Source organism: Clarias gariepinus, chromosome 25 (genome assembly GCF_024256425.1).
Source record: "Clarias gariepinus isolate MV-2021 ecotype Netherlands chromosome 25, CGAR_prim_01v2, whole genome shotgun sequence".
Taxonomy (NCBI): Eukaryota; Metazoa; Chordata; class Actinopteri; order Siluriformes; family Clariidae; genus Clarias; species Clarias gariepinus.
Genome location: NC_071124.1, coordinates 4,328,519 through 4,347,316, shown reverse-complemented (window position 1 = coordinate 4,347,316; position 18,798 = coordinate 4,328,519). Strand labels below are relative to the sequence as shown.

The window sequence follows — 18,798 nt, the reverse complement described above, 5'->3', positions numbered from 1 at the left end:
ACTTAAAATATTGTAACTGAGAAATGCTTGCTCAAGTATTACAAACTAACCTTGAGGGCTGTTTTCAAAATGCAACACTCTTAACACTTTTAAATTTAATTTAATTCATAATCTTAAAAGAAATGGATCACTTACTAGATTCAAAAACACCTTCCATTTTTTGCAGGTCTAATAGAAAAAAAAAAGTCAAAATCAAAGTGCAGTAATAAAGCATTTTTTTCTTAATTTACATTTTACAAAGTTATATTTTCTGTAGATACACTTTAGCAATTTGTTGCAATTTGTACATAAGGTATTAGTGAGAAAGATCACAAAAGTCTCACCTTTAACTCTCTCCTAAATTATACAAAACAAGACCTGTTGAGAAATGAAAGGGTGGTATGATCACTGTTTTTTAATCAGACATTAATTTTAATATGGATTCAGCCAATCAAATACATTTATCAATTTTTGTTAAAAAAAATAGTTGACAGTACTGTAAAAAGTATGTACATAGTATTAATTAATAATAAAAGGGTGATTATTAACGATTACTGTAATTTTTTCTGCGATGTAGTCAAACCATTCCCTGGTGCATAATTCTTTTGACCTACTAAATAAATACATTTTAAATAAGCTACTTTTGGTATTTACTATAACATAAATTGTAAGAAATACGAAGTATTAAACCTGAATAGACAAGAAGTTTAATTTCATCAGGACATCCACTACTGATACACTGTTGAGTTTGTCTAACACAATTCAACCACAAAAATTGATCATATGATTAGTAAGCTTACTGTTAGTAAGCTTATATGGTCTCAACAGTTTATCACTTTTAACCAAATTTTCTTTTCAATCAGTTTTTCACTTTTTAACAAAAAACTAAACAAACAGAAAACAACTCATGACCTGATGCACTTCCTTCCTCTTTGTTAGAAAAACTGATATATTGCATGTTCTTAGGAACCCAGTCCCTCTACTCAGTCTGTGGGTTTAGAAATGGTGTAGTTACAAGTAGTAGTGACAAGCCGGATCCGAGCGTATGGAGCAGACATGCGTACACTGGTCATGCATTATTGAACATTTTAAACGATCTTATCCAGGTTCTAAGATGGACTTACTGCTTGTCCTTTTTCTTCTTTCTTACAGATCTTGAGATTTGCATGTTCTCAGGAAAACAGTCCCCATGGATTCCTTTACCTTGTGCTTAGTTATACATGTTGGAGTTAACAATATATGCCTTTGTCAGTCAGAGTAATTTTATAGAGGTGAGTAAACTAGTGAAGGCAATTTCTGGTTAAATGTTGTATACTCTTGCTCCATGTTAATGCAGGGCAGCAATACAGGTTATGATCTCTAAACTGCTGGATGCTCAAAGAAAACTAAAGTAAAATTGGTCTGTTTTGGGCAGGACGGTATCAATCTCATTTTCAAGGCTGCTGCTCTTAGTCTGGCCTGGTTAATTGGGCAGAATTCAGAGCCCACACCAGGGAGCAGACAAACAGGCTAAACTGACCGAATGCTAGCTGCATTAAAATTTAGGTTCCACCTTATATAGAATGTGCATGTTCAGCAAGCAGAGAAAGGAAGAAATATAAACAGAAATATTTGGCAGATGATCATTAAATATATCCTTACACTGGTTCACTTCACTTTTAGAAATTACGAAATGAAATGAAATTAATTAATTAATTTCTAATTAACTTGTTAATGAGTTTTTTTGTTTGTGGGGGGTGTAATGTGAATAACCCAAATACTGTACTTAAGAAATAAATAGGTCTAATATTGCCAGTGACTCAGCTGTACGGACATCTAGAGGAAGTTCATTTCACCCCCCAAGCCAGAAGTCTAGATGCATGTCTTGTTGACATCTCTGGGATTCCTACCAGAGAGATGGTGGGACCAGTTAATTATTTCCAAATAACATTGCTGTGTATCATGCCAAGGATGAATGTCTTGTTCCAGGTTACATCCCCATTTTATTTAAAATTAAATAATAAAACTAGTTATCTGTTTTATAATAAGCAGTGAGCAAATAAAGGGTCTGATCCTTATTCCAAACTGACCAGTTTGGGTAAATCTGTGTCCACTGTACTGTAGTATCAGATTCCTGTTTTTGCTTGGCAGTCTCAAAGTTTCATATGTTATCAAAAAAACTTATTTGAGTTACCATAGCCTTCCTGTCTAGCTAGCTCAAACCAGTCTGGTCTGGTGGCGTGAAATATTCGGCCACAGTCTTGACACAGAGCGGATTGTTTTCACACGATGCATTCATGCAATGATTCTCTTATCATTGTACCTTGCCCAATTACTCTGCTAGACCTTGTTAATATCGTGTTTTACAAACAGTCCTCACAAAATGTCTTTACAGAAAGTCCAAATCCTTAAGAACTTTAGAAAGAAACCTTCTGCCTTAACCTTTCTCTATCGATTGGTGGACATCATGGTGTCCATCAAGGTATAAAAACTGGGGAAAATCTTCTTTCATTCCATCAAAAGGTGGTCAAGACTCATGCTATATGACATTCCTATGATTTGAACTCTTTTCCACTGACTAGCCCACATTTAAAAACTTCTTATTCCCTAATCATTATATTTTCAGAATAACCATCAATCTGATATATTGAGATTTTCAATAATTCTGTGCATGTTCAGATGCAAATGCAGGGCTTTATTAGAAAAAAATAATAAATGTCAAGCAAGAGAAGCAGGCCAATACGCATAAGGCTTTAAATTATCAGTAAAGCAATGTTAGGAGCGAGACTTCCATCAGAACGTCACGGTGGTGGGGTTGGTAGGATGCTATCGTAAATGGGTGTGGCTTCTGGATAATGAAGCTTGGGACAGACACATCCTGAGATGTCACAGACATTTCTTTTTCTTCTGATGAGGAAAATTTTCAGGTATGCTAAAATCCAAATCCCAGCAACATCCAAAACCCAGATGAAGAACAAGAAGTAACGATACCATCCAGCAAAATAACCTACAGCTGCGAATCAAAAAGGGAATGGAAAACAGGTTCATTGGTATTTAATGAAAAGCTATGAATATTACATTAACATTTTTTTTAGTCTTCTAGTGTCATCATTAGACAAGTTGTGGGAAATGTACAAACTTTCTCAGTTAAAAGTGAAAATACTCAGTATAATAGTAACCAAGTAACCACGACCCATCCCATCAGCTTATGTGGCTCCCAAATCAGACTATTTTAAAGAAACAAGAACAAGGAAACTTAATGCAGCAGATAAAAGTTAAATTATGCTTACTGCCCCTCGACATCCACACATTTAGGAACCATCTGTTCACCTTCTCTACATCTAACAAACACACAATAGTCAGAACCAAAACTCTCCAAATTCGGACTCATCAGGCCAAAAGACATTTTTTCACCAATCTAATGTCCATTCTTTGTGTCTCTTGGCCCAAGCCTCTTCTGCTTTCAAATTAATGGTTTCTTTGCCGCAATTCGACGGTGAAATCCTGTCTCACACAGTTTTCTCTGAACAGCGGATGTTGACATATGTCTGCCGAGAAGCATTTATATGTCCTTTAATCTGAGATGTTGTAAATTGGCAGTTTCTGAAGCTGGTCATTCTAATGAACTTATCCTCTGCAGCAGAGGTAGATCTTGATCTTATGTTCCTGGGATTGTCCTCATGAGAGTTAATTTCATCATAGTGTTTGATGGAGTGTTTTTTGGAGACTGCCCCTGGGGATACCTACATAGTTCCTTAATTCTAAAAGCCATAATGGACTGTCATTTGTCTTTACTGAACTGTTACTTGCCATTAAATTGGATTTGTACAGTAGTTATAGTACTGTAGAACTAATAGGGTTATTGACTCTGTACACACCCTTCCTCTGCACAACACAACTGATGGTCTAAAGCACATTAAGAAGGCAAGAAATGTTGTTGTTTATCAGTTTTTGTTTACTACATAATTCCGTATGTGTTATCCATAGTTCGGAGTATTAATGTACAAACTGAAGAATTATACTTGCTTAAATAAATGTATTTGGTATTTTAAAGTCTAGTTCTGTTTGTGACTTTAGACACAGTTTAAAAAGCAGAATATTTGAATGAGTATGGTCCTGTGATGTGGTACAGTAGCAGTTCATGTAAATATGCTTCCTTTAGAAAACCACGAGTCTTGCTTTTTCAAGGCAATCCACTTTGACTTTTGATCCTGCAGGTTTTTGAAGCATGCATGAAGCACACCTCTCCAAAACCAATCATAAAGGGGTGCAGTGGACACTTGGCAACAAACATGGAGACATCTTCTCTTATGACTTATGACGCGATTCTAAACCTTTGTATTGTAAATAAGAACACTTGTTCAAGTATCTACAGTAGAACTGGTAAGGAAGAGCAAGAAAACTAAATGTATATGTATATATAATGTCCTTTATAGAAGCTAATGTTCAGGCTGTCTTTAAAAAGGCAGCATTTCAGCTAGCCATTTCAGGGTCCAAATCTGGACTTAAAATTTATAATCTCTAAAGGATTTATATATCACTTACTATCTCCGGACATGTTTTTCTTTTCTTCACAGTTCTAACAAAGATTTAAAATTCAAAATGAAAATCCAGCAATAAAGTACAATTTACTTTCTGTAGATACATTTTAGCAATTTTGCGCAAACTTTTTTACTGAGAAAGATCATGGAGCTCTTACCTTTAACGCTTTCACAAATTTAGAAAAATGAGACCTGCTGAAAAATAAAGTGGTGTTATGATGATGTGTAAATAATAAAAGTTAAATTATTAACTATTCCTTAAATTTTTGTCTGTGATGTAGTCAAACCACTATTCTTTGGGACACATTTTATAAAGAAGCTACTTATGGTATTTTACTGTTAAACACTGTATTGTAAGAAGCATGTAACCATAACACTGAATTGACTAGACTACATTTCACCAGGATGTAGACTACTGATGGTAAACAAAAATAAACCACAAATATAAGTGATATTAATGTTCCAACTCATAGTTTGCCAGTTAGCTTAAAACAGCAATAATGTGAAACGTATCACATAGTGACATTAGTTTCAGTCACAGTAACTTATACTGTAGGTGTTACCATGTCAATTTTCAATATTTTATCGTAAAATATACTTTTAACACATTTATCACATAGACATTATGTGAACGTCATATTTGCTCATTAATGGAGACACAAAAATGCAAAGAATGATTTAGTATAGTACATGCATTACTCCTATACTTAATGCTGTATATATTGTATGGACCTGTCACCAGACCTTTAAAATTTAATAATTGACTATGACTTCAAAAATTTAAAAAGATCTTACTCATGTTTTAAGATAGACTTACTGTTTGTTCGTGTCAGTGGCTCTCCTACTGCTGCTTAGAAGCCTTCAGCACACACTTTTTACCACATTTCCTGTGACCCATGAACTATAAATATGGTCCAGCGTACGAAAACATACAACTAATTTTCTGATGCACACTCTTTGGGCATTAACACACACACGCATATATTCACACAGACTGTATATGCACACACACATATATACACCAATACTTAAGCAAGCTTGACCAGTGGACATTACTTCACCCTGACACTTTTATCACTACGGGACAGGGTATATCTGGCCACTTTAGACCACATGACCTTTTACAGTCCACTATTTATGCTCCTTAGCAAATTGAATGTATTTTTTTTTCCAGATTAGTCTCTTAAGGCTACACAGCTAGTTCTCTTTGGATTGTGCATGTGGCAGTGATCATACGTTCACTATTAAACATAGTTGTGAGTTCTTCTGTTGATGATTTTTTACTAAGCGTTTAAGTGATCTCCCATCACACTCATTCAGAATGACCACTGATAAGATGATTCACCACTATCCTTGCAGGTTTTATTAACTGCAAGGATAATCTAATTTTAATTAGTTTTAGCAATCTCCTTAGTTCTTTCCTTTGCTCTTCTGAAACAGAGTAACATCTTTAAGACGACCACGGGAACCATGTTTCTGACATAGTTGTTTAAGAAATGAGAAACTGCATTTTAGGGTTAAATAATTTATTGCAGCTGAACCAGATTAATCACTGCAGTAATTATCCAATGGATAGCTATTGCCCGTTTGCTTAACGACATCCAAGTGGCGACCTTTTTTCCTTATGGGGGAAATTTGCTTTGATATACGAGTGTTTTGATAAACAAGCATGCTTCCGGAATTAATTACTGTATGCTCGCAATCCAAGGTTCCACTGTACCCATGTCATCCAGCACTTTAAATTCCAATATCTGACAATGACTTTCTATGGGATGCATTATTAAACATTTCTAAAAGATCTAATTCATTTTCTAAGATGGATGTACTTATTGTTTGTTCGGATCACTGGCGCTACTGCCGCTGCTTTCATCTAACACTTTTAACCACGTTTCCTGTGTGTTCATAGTTTAGTAAGTGATTGTACTGAAAACGTAATCCAAAAAGCATATATTTTAGACTGATTTGCTTCCTTCCTTTTTTTATACATATGCTAAAATTTTTCATGTCCTCAAGACCCTACAGTATTCTGTTTGCTGTAGAAATGATTGTAAAACTAAACAATATACTGTATATGGTAAATAATATCTGTAACATCTGTAACAGGTTAAAAGGACCTAACGTTCCTAAAGGACAGGAAGCAGGCTATAGGAATCTTAATAGTAATTTCTTTTTCAAAAGCCTTTTCAGTGCTTATCAGCAACAATGTGAATAAACATGATGTTTGAAGGAAGTAACACACTCAGCTCTGTTTTACTCAGCTTAGCACTCTCTATTGTCTCTCTATTTATTATTTCCTCTGACATTCACTGCTATACAGAACATTTATCAGACAAATTAAAGAGTTTATCACAGCATCACGCAAAACTGTCTGGACAGAATTTAATAAAACTTTGACGGTACTTGTAATAATTATAATGCATTTTATTTATATAGGCGCCTTTCTAGCAAAGACGTGAAATGTTATGTAGCTGTTAACACACAAGTTCAATAAAAAGAGCGCTTCATGGCCGTATGACAGTTGATTACTCTCATTATTGAATGCGGCCCTGCTGTACCATCACACGTGGTTCTGAGAATGTATCCTAACACATTTGTTTGCTAATTAATTAATAATTAATCTAAACTATCCTACGAATAACCAATGGTTAACTCTACCCAAAGTTTACGTCATTTATACAAAATGAGACCTGCTGAAAAAGGGTCTCAAAAAAGGGTGGTATGATCACTGTTTTTTATTTTATCAGATATTAATTTCAATATGGATTCAACCAATCAAATTTATTTATTACTTATTTCAAATACAAAAATTGCATAATTCTTTTGACCTAATAAATAAATACATTTTAAATAAGCTACTTATGGTATTTAATATAAATTGTAATAAAACATGAAGTATTAAGACTGAATAGGCAAGAATTTTAATTTCATCAGGACATCCACTACTTACACACTGTTGAGTTTGTCTAACACAAATCAACCACAAAAACAGATCATTATTGCATTAGTAATTTGTAAGTAATGTTCATGTTAATATTAATAGTTTACCAGTTACCTTAAGACAACAATCATGTAAAACATGTAACAACTTTCCCGCATACTTATAATGTAAAGCTCATGTATGTTCATAAATAGGTGCAAAAAATACACTAATTAATTTACTATGGTACTGTACATGCGTTAATCCTATACTGTTTGTATATCATGTATAGTACTATGTTCACCATAATCCAGCTCTCAAAATTCAATAACTCAACTTGACTCTCTATGACATGCATTATTGAAAAATTTTTAAAGATCTTATCCAGGTTCTAAGATGGACTTACTGTTTGTTCGTGTCAATGGCTCTTTTACTGCAGCTTATATGGTTTTTCACTTTTAACCAAATTTCCTGTGGCTTCATATTTTAGTGGTTGAACTGGTCCAATCCAAAAAAAAAAAAAAACTCATGGTCTGATGCACTTCCTCCCTCTTTGTTAGAAATACTGACATTTAGCATGTTCTTAGGAAACCAGTCCCTCTACTCAGTCTGTGGGTTTAGAAATGACCTAGTAATCAGTGACTAGCCGGGTCCTAGTCCAGGAAGCAGACAAAAAGGCTAAACCCACAATATGCTAGCTGTACTGATTTGTCACCTTCTTTGATTGTTTGTTTCTGTGTACACCAATCATGCATTATTAAACATTTTAAAGAATCTTAGCTGTATTCCAAGATGGATTTACTAAAGATGGCGATTTTTTACCAACTTGGAGGAGTGCACGACATTAGTGACCAGCTACATCAACAAGTGCACCGATGACATCACTCGGTCCACCCGCTAACTGGGAGAAGAGGAGGCGTCGCAGTTATTTACAATGATAATCAGTCTATTGTACAAAAACACGGACACAAATTTAATGCGTTTAAAGTTCTCTATAGTAACATAACAAGTGTAGCTACAAATATTGGGTCTGCTCAGTCGATCCCGCTAATTATAATTTACAGACCTTCAGGGCCATATTCTGAATTTCTTAGTAAATTTGTAGATTTTCTCTCAAACCTAGTGATTTCTGTAGACTAAGCGGTAATTGCTGGAGATTTTAATATTCATTTTGAGAATCCAGAAGACCCTCTGAGAACAGCATTTATGTCCATACTGGACTCAGTAGGAGTAAATCAATGTGTAGTAGGACCCACTCATAAAGCAGGTCGCACTTTAGATTTAATATTATCTTTCGGATTAAGTATAAGAAACTTATTCACAATTCCACTGTCTGAAGTTATATCAGATCACTATCTTGTCTCGATTAAAGTGTGTCATAGACAGGGTTAGGGCCTTGCTCAAGGTCCCCAAGCTCCACCAGGTTGCCACTGTGGGCCCTTGAGCAATGCCCTTAACCCTGTCTGCTCCAGGGGCGCTGTAAAAATGCCTAACCCTGCGCTCTGACCCCTGCCTACCAACAAGAAGCTGGGATATGCGAAGAATTAAGCATTTCACTGCATATCGTACTGTGTATGTGACAAATAAAATTTGAATTTGATTTGAATTTGATAGTGACAATGTACCCACAGCACCGCACTACCGTATTAAACATAAATTCACATCAACCACACAGAATTTTATCAGTAATCTCCCAGAGTTATCAACTTTAATTGGATTAACATCTGTTCCGTTATACCTTAGATAATGTAGCTCCAGTTAAAAGAAAAATTATCAGAGATAAGAAACTCGCTCCCTGGTATAACGACCACACTTTAAAACAGACTGCTCGGAAATTAGAACGTAAATGGCTTAGTATTTTATTATTTTGTTAGTATTTTAAATAGCATGGAAGGAGAGCATCCTGAAATATAGAAAAGCTTTTTGTGTAGCTAGATCAACGTATCTTTCCACTCTTATAAAAAATAACAAAAAAAAAAAAAAGATTTTTATTTATTACCATAGCCAAATTAACTAGAAATAAGACCACTTCAGAAATCTCCACAACAACATCGTGCAATAGTAAGGACTTTATGACCTTTTTTATAATAAAATTGTAAATATCAGGCATACAATTGAGGCTTTATAACCAGACAATGCAATTGATGCAGATGTTAAACTAGCCATGTCAGATCGGAACCTAGAATACTTTACTCTCCATGAAAAACTAATTTCACTTATCTCTTCTGCAAATTCATCAACCTGTATATTAGATCCTTTACGACATATTTTCTTAAACAGATAGTACCAGCAATAACAGAACCCCTGTTGGGAATAATTAATTCTTTACTCAGCATTGGGTATGTTCCAAATTCTTTTAAATTAGCAGTTATTAAACCGATTATTAAGAAACCTGACCTCGACCCCTGTCAGCTGTCCAGTTACAGGCCAATATCAAACCTCCCGTTCATCTCTAAGATTCTAAAAAAGATGGTAGCGGAGCAGCTATGCTCATATCTACATAGAAATAGCATATATGAACTGTATCAGTCAGGATTTAGGTCTCATCACAGTACAGAAACAGCACTCATTAAAGTAGTAAATGACTTCCTATTGGCCTCTGATCAGGGTTGTGTAACTATGCTTGTATTACTCGACCTCAGTGCAGCTTTTGACACCATTGACCATGGTATTCTTCTTCACAGATTAGAAAATGTAGTAGTAATTAAAGGTACAGCCCTCTTCTGGCTCAGATCCTATTTGACAGATTGTTATCAGTATGTAGACTTAAATTGTGATTATTCTGCAGGCTCTCTAGTGGAGTTTGGTTTTCCACAAGGTTCAGTTTTAGGCCCACTGATTTTTTCCATTTACATGCTTCCTCTGGGCAACATAATCCGTAAACATGGTATTAGTTTTCATTGTTATGCTGACGACACACAGTTATGTGTTTCACCAAAACCAGATGAGAAAAAACAGCTCACTAAAGTTGAGCACTGTGTGGAGGATATAAGTTTTAAATGCTAATTAACTTCCTTCTGCGTAATCCTGATAAGACAAAAGTTCTAGTCATAGGACCGCATTCAGCTAGAAGTAAGATTTTAGATCACACTGTAACTTTAGATGACCTTTCTGTTCCATCAAGTGCAACAGTAAAAGACCTCGGTGTGATTATGGATTCCATAATCAAGCATTTTTATAAATAGATTTGTCTTGGATAAAGGAGCAGATCTGGGGGACTCTTGGACGTAGAGTATTATGGTGAACTGGTATGTTTAGATGCTGTCTTCCCCACTCTCATTGATCACTCAGGTTTGTTGACGGTAAGGTGATTGTTTGCTTTACATCTAAGGGAGCCCTTATGTCTGTGTTTCCTTCTGGCCCTCCCTTTTAGTTATGCTGTCATAGTTAGTCCTGCCGGAGTCTCTGCTTGCACTCTACACTAAATATTCATTCATATTATACATTATTATACCTAACTGTTATCTTTCCTCTTCTGATCTCCCCTCTTCTGTTCTTTCTCCCCCTCTCTTTCTTCCCTCTCTCCCCCTCTCTCTCTTCCCTCTCTCTGTCGAGCTACACAGAGTCGTTCCCGAGTTGCCAGTGATCCAGACTCCCTCTGCCCTCCGGACCTGTCTGACCCATCCTGGTGCCCCGCTTCTGGTTTGAGATCTCGTCGCATGGATGCACCATGTGTCTCTTTGGGATGCATCTGGTGTCAGGGGATGGTTTCACTCTACCACGAAGACTGTTCTGGCCTCGACTGGTGTTAATAGCTGTTTCTCTAAGGACTTGACTCGGCTGCAGTTGCTTGATAGTTCAAGAATGGAATTTCCTACAAGTCTACTACTAACTACCTGGACTTCATATTAACATCAATTAACATCAACTGTTGAGGCTGAACTGCCTCCCACCCTACACACAGTATAAATGCAGATCCTTTCCTGCTTCCTGTTTCACCCAAATGAGGATGGGTTCCCTGTTGAGTCCGGTTCCTCTCAAGGTTTCTTCCTATTACCATCTCAGGGAGTTTTTCCTTGCCACTGTCGCCCTCGGCTTGCTTACCAGGGACAATCTGATCATTCTGTTTCATACACATTCACATTCCATACAAACTTAAATAATTCTTTTGATTGTGTAAGGCTGCTTTGCGACTATGACAATTGTTGAAGCGCTATACAATGTGTATAAAAATGTAATTTAATTTTCAAGAGCAAGACCCTACAGCAGATAGTGAGGACAGAGAGATCATTGGGGTCTCTCTCCTCTTTATCAAAGACATCTACACCACATGCTGCATCTGCAAAGCCACCAGCATTGTGGCTGATCGGACATACCCATTACAGTCATACTTCATCCACCTACCATCTGGAAAAAGATACAGAAGCATTCAAGCCCTCACACCCAGACTGTGTAACAGCTTCTTTCCACAACCCATCCATCTCCTCAACAAAAAGGCAATGGCCTGATAAACACACACACTCAAATACCTCAAAACATTCACAAGCACACCGATCAACAACCATCTAACAACTGTTCACACCAGCATGTAATTGCACTTTTGCACAATATTTATTACTTATTTGCACAAAACTATTTTCTATCTTTGCTGAAACTTACAGGGAATGTTTACTGTTTCTGCTCCCTCTACCTCAACTCATTACCTCATCGCCACAAACTATTGAAATGTGTCATGTTGTTGCGTTGTCACTTTGTTGCTCTTGTTTGCACATTTGCAGGTGCACTTTTTTTTTTGTTAATTTAAAAATGTCTCAGCTAAGGTTAGGGTTGGGATTAGGCTAATTGGAGTTCTCAAATTGGCCGTAGTGTGTAAATGAGAGTGTGTGTGTGCGTTGCGATGGATTGGCACCCTGTCCAGGGTGTACCACGCCTTGTGCTCTAAGTCTCCTGGGATAGGCTGTAGGCCCCCTGCGACCCTGAATACAGAATAAAGTGGTATAGATGATGAGTGAGTAAACTATTGAAGGCAATTTCTGGTATAATACTCTTGCTCCATGTTAGTGTATCAATGCAGGTTATGATCAATGAACTGTTGGATGCTCAAAGGCCAGGGAGGCCAGGGAGCCGACTAATAGGCTAAACCGACGGCATACTAGCTGCATTACAAAACTTAGGTTCCACCTTATAGAGACTGTGCATGTTCAACAAGCAGAAAAAGGGAGAAATACTCAAAGTTTGTTTTAGTAACCTAATTAATCTAAAATATAATTGCATTGAATGCATAGCCAGCACAAAACACTTGATTTACATATTGTAAAGTATAAGCTTTGCCATCCCATCGCATCTTCCCTTACCTGACCACAGTCGTAAAAATGGGAAAAAATACATTGGCCTCCATAGTTCCTAGTTGGACTAAAGAGTTTCCTAGATGGATGGATGGGAGCTTTACATTCATCTTTCTGAGAATACAGGAAGTGTTCAGCAGAGAGCAATTTAACATAACAATATAATGAGATGTATACCTTTTAAAGTTAATTGAGTTAATACTTAAGACATTTTCCTCATTTATCTTTGAGGTATCTCACACTGCCTATTTTTTATTACATTTATATAGAGATATTTGGCAGATGCTCCTTAAGTATATATTTACACTAATTCACTAAGTTGACTTATGTACTTTTGGGAAGGATGAAATGATATCAATTCATATATTATTAAAAGTACTTTTTTGAGTTTCCATAGCCTTCCTGTCTAGCTAGCTCAAACCAGCCTGGTCTGGTGGCGTGAAATATTCGTTCACAGTCTTGACACAGAGCAGATTGTTTTCTCACAATGTATTCATGCAATAATTCTCTTATTATTGTACCTTGCCCAATTACTCTGCTAGACATTTAGTATATACAGTGGAACCTCGGATTACGAGCATAATTCTTTCCGGGAAGCAGACTCGGATTCCAAAGCACTCGTAAATTAAAGCACATTTTCCCATAAAAAATAATTCGTTCCACAGCCCCCAAAAAATAAATACATAAAAATAATTAACACAAAATATAAAGAAAAAATAAAACACTTTAACCTGCACGTTACCTTAAAAAAAAGTAAAAATAAATCTCGACAGATAAGTGTTTCCATTTATGCGCACAGGCGCTGTGTGTGTGTTTTTCTCTCTTATGCGCTGCTGAGTGTGTGTTATGTGTGCGCGTGCATAATTTGTGCTGGGCGAGAGAGAGAGAGAGAAAGAGAGAGAAAGTGAACCGGCACGGTGTCAAATTACGTGTGCGCACACACATAACACACACACTCTGCAGCGCAAGAGAAAGAAACACACATGGATGTTGATTATACCAGTAAAAGACGAGCACTAAGACCCAGCAGCGGAGATGATTACCTGATTATCTGCGCAAGAGAGAAAAAAAAACCTTGGCTCAGTTGTGATCACATGATGCTCGGCATCAAATCAAGAAGCGCTTGCGTGATACATGATACTCGGTGCTCGTAAACCAAGACAATGCTCGTTTTCCAAGTCAACATTTATTAAAAATGTTTGCTCGTCTTGTGGAACACTTGTAAACCGAGTTACTTGTAATCCGAGGTTTCACTGTAGTGTTTTACAAACAGTCCTCGCAAAATGTCTTTACAGAAAGTCCAAATCCTTAAGAACTTTAGGAAGAAACCTTGTGCCTCAACCCTTCTCTAGCTGTTGGTGGACATCATGGTGAGAACAAGAGTACAAGAGTAGCCAATTGTCAAATAGTACAAAGGTATAAAAACTGGGCAAAATCTTCTTTCATTCCATCAAGAGGTGGTAAAGACTCATGCTATATACTTAGCACTGTTTTTTTCATAGTTTTCCAACTTCTTATTCCATAGTCATTATATTTACAGAATAACCATCAATCTAATATTTTGAGACTTTCAATAATTCTGTGCATGTTCAGATGCAAATGCAGGGCTTTATTAAGAGAAAAGAAAATATGTCAAACAAGAGAAGCAGGCCAATACGCATAAGGCTTTAAATTATGAGTAGAGTAATGCTAGGACGAGGCTTCCATCAGTGTTGGTAGGATGCTATCGTAAATGGGTGTGGGTTCTGGAAAATGAAGCTTGGGACAGGCGCATCCTGAGATAGGACAGACATTTCTGATTCTTCTGATCAAGGAAATCTTCAGGTATGCTAAAGTCCAAATCCCAGCAACATTCAAAACCCAGATGAAGAACAAGAAGTAACGATACCATCCATCAAAATAACCTACAGCTGTGAATCAAAGGGAATGGGAAACAGAATCATTAGTACATGTTGAAAAGTTATGAAGATTATGTTAACAGTCTTCTAACATTATCTTTGTACCAGGTGTGGGAAATGTTCTGTAAAAAGTAAAAAAATGTTCAGTGGAAATATATTTTTAAGTTGTATGTAACTTCCTAAGTTTGTGTTGTTTTACTAAATTACTATTACATATCAAGATAGCTCTTCTACGGCTAGTTGGTAACATCACTAGTTCATTGCAAAAGGCATTAATACAGCTAGTCAGGTTTACTGACAAAATCAACAGCATCCTGCTCATTTTGCACTATATATATATAATTCCGTCTGGAAACGGGTTCGTATTCCAAAACACTCGTAAACCAAATTTAATTTTCCCCTAAGAAATAATGGAAACTCAAATTATTCGTTCCACAGCCCCCCAAAAAATACATAAAAATAATTCATACAAAATATAAAGTAAAAATAAAACAAATTAACCTGCACTTTACCTTTCAAAAAAAGTAAAAATAAATTCCGACAGATAAGTGTTTCCGTTTATGCATGCAGGCGCTTGTAAGGAATCGCCACTAGAGGGCACTGTTTTGCCCTTTGTAGTTTTTGTTTTGCAGACTCAGTTTTCCAGAAGGCACCTCGGTCAGGTGATGCGGGAGCACACCTGAACCAAGGTAGGTCGTTAAATATTCAATAAAGAGCTGATTAGTCTGGGAAATTGGGTGAAGCATTGAACGTTTGTACGTACTGTCAAGTGGGCATTTTGTTTTGTGTATTGTTTTTCTGTATTTATATGTTGGTTTATTTTATATTGTTATTTTGTAGTTCATGTTAACCCATAACTACTGAACATGTCCCCAGGCTAAATGTGTTTGCATGTACGTCTTTGGTGTTCAAGTGTGTGTGGAGCTGATTCGGTGTTGAGTCATGTTGTGTTGTTTGTTAGAGAATAGGTAAGTAGTTAGCCTCTGAGTGTCCCTCAGCCTAGCCTCTGAGTATTTCTGTGTCCCGAGTCCCTAGTGTTGTGGTAGCTATTTGGTAAGTGTAGCTAGTTGTACGTTTAGCTATAAGGTAAGTGTAGCTATGTGCATGTTAGGCTAAAGACATGCTTAGCTAGATGTATGTGTAGCTGACTGCCATGGTTAGCTAATGATCATGTTTAGCTGATTGCCATGTCTTTAGCCTTAGTCCTGTCTCATGTCTCTAGTCCTGTCTCGTGTCTCTCCGAGTCTCTCGTCTTGACCCCATTTTCAGCTCCATACTAAGCTTGAGTCTGTCTTGTGTCTTTAAGCAGGTGTCCCTTCATAATGCTTATAGTTATGTGTAGTTGGTGTATTAGAGTCCGTGTCTTGTTAGTTAACCAGGTATATCAGCATAATGCTTATGTTTTGTGTATTGTCCTATAGCCTGGGTATTGGTCAGTTATGGGTGGTATAATTTGAGTGTTCGTTTCTTTGTCTGTTTTGTTTCTTTGTGATTCCTGTTTTGTTATATCCTGATTAAAAACTTTTTTTAAAAAACATCCCCCTGTGCCTGCCCTTTTCTGCCCACGGCATTAACATCAGCCAATACCACGACTCATGACAGCGCTGTTTGTGTATGTGTGGGAAGCTAGTCTCACACACACACATATACACAGACATTAACCGAAAGACTGTTTTTTTCGGGAAAAAATTAGCAAGGAACATTGCCAGTGACACTCCTGTGAGAGGGTTACAGAACCACTGGAATCACTGCTGTAAAGTCAAACAAACAAACAAATGAACCTGCACTTTACCTTTGAAAAGTTTCGCAACAAAGCAGAGTTTCTGTGTAGAGCAGAGTGTGTGCGCATGTAATTTGACACTGTGCCGGTTCACACACACTCACTCTCTCTCTCTTGCCTTAACTGTGTGTGTGTGTGAAGCACCCCCTCTCTGCTTCACACACACACACACACACACACTAAAGGTGCGCACGCACTCGTGCGAGAGAGTGTGTGTGAACCGGCACAGTGTCAATTTACTCGCGCGCACGTAACGACTGAGAGACAAAATGACCCCTAATGAAACTTTCTTTTGCTTTACACACATGCACACGTGTTTAATAAGAAACAGTATACACGCGCTGTACACGCACACTTACAAACACAAAATAAAATGTTTTAAATGTTTGCACACATGTGGTCACAGTGTTATAGTAAACAGTACACGCATGCACAGATGTTGATTATACCAGTAAGGGACGAGGAGTAAGACATGGGAGACAATAACCTACAATTCCGCAGTGCAAAAGAGAGACAGTTGTGATCACGTGACGCTCGGCGTCAAAACAAGAAGCGCATCTGTGATACATAATACTCTGTACTCGTAAACCAAGACTTCGTTTTCCAAGTCAAAATTTATTACAAATCTCTGCTCGTCTTGCGGAACACTCGCAAACCACGTTACTCGTAATCCGTTGTTTTACTGTATATATATATATATATATATATATATATATATATATATATATATATAAATATAACACAGACTCGAAGCTGGAATCAAACCCCTGGAATCAGCGACGAAAACCTCTATAGATGTGATAACCTGGTCATTCAGTACATTCAGATCGTCAGCTCACTTTATTTTATTGCCACATAATGTTTTTGAGTCTAGACCTGAGCAACTGAAGTATGAAGAACTAAACATGACATAATTATAAATAAATAAATGTGTAAAAAAATAAGTAAATATATAATTATGTCATCTTTAGTCCTCCATACTGATGCAACCCCAGATCATAACACTGCCTCCAGTGGACACTATGCATGAAGGGTGCATCTCTTCATGGACTTCCCTTCTTACCCTGACACATACATCATTCTGGGTCAGGGTCAATCTGAGTGATCAGACCACATGACCACAGGTACTTGTTTGTGTGTGTGTGTGTGTGTGTGTGTGTGTGTGTGTATGCGTGTGTGTGTGTGTCTTTATGTTCAGTTTTTAAAATTTATAATTAGAATTATATGATTATTCTGAAAAAAAATTTATGCCTCACTTACTAGTTTCGTACATGTTTTATATTTCTTGCCAATTCTGTAAAAAGTGAAAATTCAAAATTAAAATCCAGCAAAAAGTACAATTTGCTTAATTAAAACTGAGTTTAAGTAGAAACATTTCAGCAATTTGGTACAATCACAAACTTTATTACTGAGAAAGATCATGTTCCAGTTCATAGTTTGCCAGTTACCTTAAGACAACATTAATGTTAACCGTATCACATAGTGATATGAGTTATAGTCACAGTAACTTATTGGTGTTACGATGTCAATATATAGTACTTTATTGCAAAATTTACTCTTAACACATTAACCACATGTCTATTACAGAAAACTCATATTTGCTCATACTTGCTTATAAGCACAGAAATGCAGAGAATGATTTAGTATAGTACAACATGCATTAATCTTATACTAAATGTTTTATGAATTGTATAGACCTGTTCACCAGAACTTTAAAATTCAATCCCTCTCTATGACATGCATTATTATTATTATTATTATTATTATTATTATTATTTTAAAGATCTTACTTACAGGATGTTCTAAGATGGACTTACTGATTGTTTGTGTCAGTGGCTCTCCCACTTCTGCGTAGAAGACTTTAACACACTTTTTTTAATTATTTTTTTTATCACATTCTGTTTTATAATTAGCAGTGAGCAAACAAAGGGTCTGATCCTTAGTCCGATCTTCAACTGACCAGTTTGCGTAAATCTGTGTAACAGTTTCCTGTTTTTGCTTGCCAGTCTCAAAGTTTCATATATTATTAAAAGTACCATTTGAGTTAGCATAGCCTTCCTGTCTAGCTAGCTCAAACCGGTCTGGTCTGGTGGCGTGAAATATTTCGCCACAGTTTCGACACAGAGCGGATTGTTTTTTCACGATGTATTCATGCAATAATTCTCTTATTATTGTACCTTGCCCAATTACTCTGCTAGACCTTGTTAATATCGTGTTTTACGAACCGTCCTCACAAAATGTCTTTACAGAAAGTCCAAATCCTTAAGAACTTTAGGAAGAAACCTTGTGCCCCAACCCTTCTCTAGCTGTTGGTGGACATCATGGTGAGAACAAGAGTAGCCAATTGTCAAATAGTACAAAGGTATAAAAACTGGGCAAAATCTTCTTTCATTACATCAAGAGGTGGTACAGACTCATG

At 36.6% G+C, this 18,798-nt stretch overlaps 2 long non-coding RNA genes across 2 annotated transcripts; both read right to left on the bottom strand.

Annotated features, from left to right (window-relative positions):
• Positions 1–1,427: 1,427 nt before the first annotated feature.
• On the bottom strand, positions 1,428–6,632 carry LOC128512798 (uncharacterized). The gene is made up of 4 exons (XR_008356323.1): positions 5,317–6,632; positions 4,658–4,694; positions 4,504–4,537; positions 1,428–2,971 (listed from the first exon to the last, which is right to left on the bottom strand). It is a non-coding gene; the product is annotated as an uncharacterized LOC128512798 (long non-coding RNA).
• Positions 6,633–12,647: 6,015 nt separating this feature from the next.
• On the bottom strand, positions 12,648–18,261 carry LOC128513220 (uncharacterized). Its single transcript, XR_008356359.1, has 3 exons — positions 18,197–18,261; positions 17,640–17,673; positions 12,648–14,611 (listed from the first exon to the last, which is right to left on the bottom strand). It is a non-coding gene; the product is annotated as an uncharacterized LOC128513220 (long non-coding RNA).
• Between the last annotated feature and the right edge of the window lie 537 nt (positions 18,262–18,798).